The sequence below is a fragment of the Chiloscyllium punctatum genome, chromosome 19, assembly GCF_047496795.1.
Source record: "Chiloscyllium punctatum isolate Juve2018m chromosome 19, sChiPun1.3, whole genome shotgun sequence".
Classification (NCBI taxonomy): domain Eukaryota; kingdom Metazoa; phylum Chordata; class Chondrichthyes; order Orectolobiformes; family Hemiscylliidae; genus Chiloscyllium; species Chiloscyllium punctatum.
In genome coordinates, this window is record NC_092757.1 from 66,778,851 (window position 1) to 66,785,184 (window position 6,334).

The window sequence follows — 6,334 nt, forward strand, 5'->3', positions numbered from 1 at the left end:
CAAAGGTAGCATGGAGACTCTGGTTAGCACGCCAGGGACCCACCTTCGATTCCACCCTTAGGTGACTGTGTGGGTTTCCTCCGGGTCCTCTGGTTTCCTTCCACAGTCCAAAGATGAGCAGGTTAGGTGGGTTGACCATGCTAAATTCCCATAGTGTGCAAGGATGTGCTGGCTAGATGGATTAGTAATGGGAAATTCAGGGTTACAGGGATTGGGTAGCTGGGTGGGATGCTCTTCGGAGGGTTGGCGTGGACTCAATCGGCAAATTGGCCTGCTTCCATGCTGCAGGGATTTTATGAATTCGGTTTCCCTGTCATTTCTTCTTTTTGTTTAATGTATTTACTTTTCCAAAGAGTTATTCAATTCCCTTTTTATAATCAGTTTCAAATTTTATTTAGAGGCAAAATATCCCATGTTAAAATGACTTGTACTAAAAATATATTTTTAGAATTTTCGTTTTGCTGGGATTTCTTTTCCTCTGCGTCAATTCTGAATCTATGACCTGGTTTTACTATTTCACCAACCCTAATGGAAATAATCCTTCACAATTTTCAGTCTAAGTATCTTACCAGAGGACTGGTTCAGACGTGTTGTGCAGAATCATCCAAGCATGCCTGAAGCTTTTCGAAGTCCAGGCAGAAGCACACCATCAAGTAGGAATCAGAAATTCTGTTTCCTGACAGTGGGTTAAGAATTTCATATGAAGTTCTCAGAATGTTTCAGACGCGTCTATTCTCGTTAGGTCACCCACTGAGATGAGTATCTCTGCACTGGTGGATGGTGGGGAGTAAGACCATCTTGGTGTTTCCTGTGCAGTTTGTGGGCAATGCCTCCTGAGAGGTGAGCTGCAAGGAGCTGGTAGAGGTGGGCCTAGGGAGTAGGCTCCACTTTTTTCACTTGGGAGTGGGATTCAGAACTGCACAGTGTCACACAGCTTCTGATCTTCCTCAAGATTTCATTAAGCTGGCATGCTTTATGTACAACTCAAAGGAGCAGATCAGAGACTTTCTCACTCTCTAGCTGTCGATATCCAATCTCCCCTTCAGCACAAACACATTCCCCTCACCATCCTGCCAGCTGAGCGTTCCACTCCTCAAAGAGGATTAAAAGCCTTATGTCAGGCATCCCCTCCTATTCCCCCACGTCACCCTCTGAGCTGATTATACAGAAGGACGGAAACATTCGGAGATGTTAGCAAGGGCAAGAGGTGTCAATCTTCATAACTGTGATCGCCTGTGTTAGCTGCTGTTAAGAAGATTATGGGATTGGGGAAGTTGGGAGTTAAAGGCTTCGGATTGAAATGTTGCTTAGCATTTTCAAAAATGCTATAGTTGATGAAAAATCCTTTATAACATGAGCATCGGAGATATGCATGAGACGTTCATTCTGAAGCCATCTTGTTATTGTGCCCTTGTTCCATGCAAAGCCTTTGTGGAAAGTTATCAGGTATGTACATTCTCATAGTTGTGATGCAAGGTCAGTGAGCTGCTGAGTGCTGTAGTTCCTTATGTTTGATGTGTGGGATGTAGGGCCACTGTGGTACCAACAGTGCTGCATTGATAGCTGACTTTGAAGTGACGGATGCCTGGCACCCAGTTATTTGTGTGACACTCACGTGGCTGTCTGCAAGGGCAACCTGACAATGCAAACACCTACTCATAGGGGCATGAGGCACTGAGTGATCCATAGGCAGGTTAGTGAGGGAGACTGAGGTAAAATGGTAGAATAGACACCCTGGTGTTGTGCAAAATTCATGATGGGTGAGCTTAGTGAAGTCATGAACATTTAGCAAATCACAAAGGTGCAAAACGTCTCCAGGTACACTCATTCAAGCTCAAAAGTTCCTGGGCTGAGAAACATTTGCACTACACGAGATAGAAACGAGAACTGGGTATTGTCTGTTAAGAGCATGTAATTATGGGGACTGTGGTTTTAGTGAGGGTTTGGGGGACAATCAAGTTAATCCTGGAAAGCTGCCTCACTGGGGTCCACTCCAGGAATTTGAACATCACAGTGGTTCCTCTGGCCAATCAGAAAGTTCCAGTCAATCTCTGACCATTGGCCTTTTCATGATATTCAGCAATCAATCACCTGTGGGTATGTAATCTTCAGCAGGTCCTGACTGCCTGCATAACAATGGCCCAAAGGTATGAAAAAGCTGGCAAACTGCGGTCAGTGGCAGGGAATTCCAGGTCCACCTGCTTCCATTCCTGCCTTTCCAGAGGCCTTTCAAAATCTTGTGCCAAATCTCTAACAAATATCTTCCCAACAGAGCGTTTAGGTGCATTGTAGACCAGCAGGGATGGGTAAATCTTAGGCTATGGAGTTGAGAATTTTACATGAAAATAGACGTAGCATTTTCCATGTCTAAATCACTGATTGTCTATTCCTGCTGGGAGGAATTCCACTCCAGCCACAGTTCATTGTACTCTAATTATTTCATTGTCCACAAGAAAAAGCTTATCATTGGAATAGCTTTCAGGGTGAAAAGGTAGCTAGAATAATTGTAACTTGCTACTATGTGCATTTATATTTGTTGTCTCATTATTGGAAGCATTTGACTGGTAGGAAAATTGCTTGCATTTTATTCCTCTGCAAAATACAGTGATTTAGAGTTTCAAACAGCTGTTTCTAGTTTTTTCAAAGGAATCAGGAGTCAAAGGGGCAGAGGATATCCTGTGTCTCCAAACAGCTATGCTTTAATTTCCTGTGCAAAGGTGGGGTAGGTGAAGGATTACACCTATACCACTTCGAGAGGGGGCCTGTTTCTGTACTGGCCGTACACTACTTGCATATTCATGACATGGAGAGCCTTGTGAATCGGGAAAGCAGTGACATTCCGAAGGAGCCTATCATGTGACAAGAAAGCAATGAGTGATAACCAAAATCTGGGCAATTCCTGAAATCTGTGAAAATCCTGGATGAAGGTTTTCAGTCAAGGATGCACTTTGGGTACCAAGCACCACGGTCCTTATAGCAACATAGATTACAGGCTGATTGCTGGTGCCAATAGCTCCTGCAAGAAACTGGAAGTAAGGACATTCAGAGCTGCAGGAGCTTTGACTACAACTGGCAAGCTATTTGTTGGTTGTTTATCATAGAAACCCCGACAGTGTGGAAGAAAGCCATTCAGTCTATCAAGTCACACTGACTCTCTGAAGAGCATCCACCCAACTCCACCCCTGCATTTCCCATGGCTAATCCACCTAGCCTGCACATCCCTGCACACCACAGGCAATTTAACATGACCAACCCAATCTCACCTGCACATCTTTGGACACTGAGAAGAAACTGCAACACCCGGAGGAAGCCCATGCAGACACGGGAGAATGTGTAAACTCTACACTGAAGGTGGAATTGAACCTAGGTCCCTGACAGTGTGAGGCAATAGTGCTAACTACTGAGCCACCCTTTGATTTAGATCTTCCTGTGGGATGTGGCACAAAGCCTCTGCAGGTCGAAGCTTCCTTGTTCACTGTCCCTGTGAACAGTAGGTATGTGCCCTGAGCCTATAAACTCTTGGAAGGGTAATTTGTTCCTTGGAGCATGCTGTACCTGCATTCTACTTACTAATGCCCTGTTCATACTTGTCTTTCTAAGAAGGACCCCACTGCAATGATCGTTGACATGTCAGAACTTTACAGCAGAAAAGTCGAATCATTTACAGTGAAAACTTCCAGAAGGTGTAGCGAGAAGGTCCTGCCGGAAATGGTGGTCATGGATAAGAAATGGCATCAGGATTGGAATGATGACACTGGTGGTACTCACGCCTGTATTCTGGTTTTGAGGATTCATTTCCGGCTAAAAATCAGACGAGATAGCTAAGCAATAGTACGTGACTAGGACTAACAGCTATTAGATTTCATTGTGCATCTATTCCTATTGAATACGCTGCAGAACCAACCATTACCCAACTAATAGTCGGGGTAAAGTGCTGCCACCAGTCCTCCTACTCATTTAAATAAACATTAAACAGCAATGAAACAAAGGTCAAAACGTTACTGAAAACATACATCGGAAAAATGCTTCGTTCTATACTTGGCCATAAGGCCTGTTTGATTATATGTGGTAGAGAATTAATCACTAGTGATGAGAAGAGGCACTTGTCTTAACTGGAGATTGTTATCAATGCAGTAAACTATGTGAGTAACACACCAGGAAGAATCTTATAATGGTCTTGACAACTTGAACTCCGGTGAGAAGCATGGCAGAATTGCACATGAAGTCCAGTGAGGGATCTCTCAATGCCAGAACAATTTGCTGCATTTTTAACTCTGTTCCCAGCATCAAGGTGAGATTCATGATAGTCAATTGCAAGTCTCATATTAAGGGATTTAGTGCCAGTTAACGAATGTATTAACTGTAAATTTCACCTCATTGAAATTCAGCTTCCTATGTTACCATCCACCGCAAACAAACTGGACGCTGAGAACTGTCAACATGGGAGTCAGGTACCCAGTGAACTCTGGCTGTGAGGAGCCTCTGTGTTGGTCACAACGCCATAAGATCTTACAGCATGCTCCACAGACACCAGACACATGCAGCACACATGCACAGACATTGGCATCTGGCAGATGCCAGTCTCAATTAAACCCTTCTGGTACATTGCTGGATCCCTTGCTGAGATATTTGTATCATCACAAGCCACAGGTAAGGGGCCAAAAGATGAGGTTGGCTAACATGGTGCTGCTATTTAAGCAAGGTGGTAAGGAAAAGCCAGGGAACTGTAGACTGGTGAGCTTGACGTTGGTGGTGGGAAAGTTGTTGGAATCCCGAGGGACAGGATTTACATATATTTGGATAGGCATGAACTGATTAGGAATAATCAATATGGCTTTGTGCATGAGAAATCATGTCTCACTGACCTGATTGAGTTTTTTGAAGAAGTAATGAAGAAGATTGATGAAGGCAGAACGGTGGACGTAATCTATATGGACTTTAGTAAGGCGCTTGACAAGATTCCTCATGGTAAACTGGTTAGCAAGGTTAGATGTAACTATTCAGAGAGACCTGGTATCCTTGTGCATGAACTACAGAAAGTTGGTTTGCAGGTGCAACAGGTAATTAAGAAGGCAAATGGAATTTTGTCTTTCATTTCTAAAGAGGTTGAGTTTAAAAGCAGGAAGGTTATATTGCAGCTGTATAGGGTGCTGGTGAGGCCACACCTGGAGTACTGCATGCAGAGAAAGGATGTACTGGCACTAGAAAGAGTGCAGAGGAGGTTCACTGGATTGATACTGGAGTTGAGGGGGTTGGCTTATGAGGAGACCAAGTTGACTGGTATTATATTTACTGGGATTTAGAAGAATGAAGGAGGTTCATATGGAAACATAAAATTATGAGAGGTATAGATAAAATAGAAGTAGAGAGAATATTTCAACAGGCGGATGAAACTAGGACAAGATGGCATTGCCTCAAAATTAGGAGGAGCAGATTTAGGATTGAATTGAGAATTAGCATCTTCACCCAGAGGGTTGTGAATTTGTGGAATTCCCAAAGATTCACAAGTGAAGTAGTTGACAGTAGTTTAGTCAATGTTTTTAAAGCTAAGGTAGATTTCTTTTTGAACAATGAAGGAATTAAGGGTTATGGTAAGAAGGCAGGTAAGTGGAGCTAAGGCCATGAAAAGATCAGCCATGATTTTATTGAATGGCGGAACAGTCCCGAATGGTCAAATGGCCAACTCCTGCTCCAGGTTCCTTTGTTCTTATGTAGATCACACAGAATACAGGAAGAACTAGCCATGTGGATACAGAACTGGCTCAAAGATAAAAGACAGAGGATGGTGGTGGAGGATTGCCTTTCAGACTGGAGGCCTGCAACCAGTGGAGTGTCACAAGGAACAGGGCTAGGTCCACTGCTTTTCGTCATTTATATAAACGATTGGATGTGGGCATAAGAGATATAGTTAGAAGTTTACAGGTGACACCGAAATTAGAGGTGCAGTAAACAGCAAAGAAGGTTACCTCAGAGTACAATGTGATCTTGATCAGATGGGCCAATGGGTCAAGGAGTGGCAGATGGAGTTTAATTTAGATAAATGTGAAGTGCTGCATTTTGGAAAGGCAAATCAGGGCAAGACTTATACATTTAATGGCAATATCCAGGGGAGTATTGCTGAACAAAGAGACCTTGGAATGCAGGTTCACAATTCCTTGAAAATGGAGTCACAGGTAGACAGGATAATGAAGAAGGTGTTTGGTATGCTTTCCTTTATTGGTCAGAGCATTGAGTATAGAAGTTGGGAGGTCACGTTGTGGCTGTACAGGACATTGATTGGGGCACTTTTGGAACATTGCATGTAATTCTGGTCTCCCTGTATAAGAAGGATATT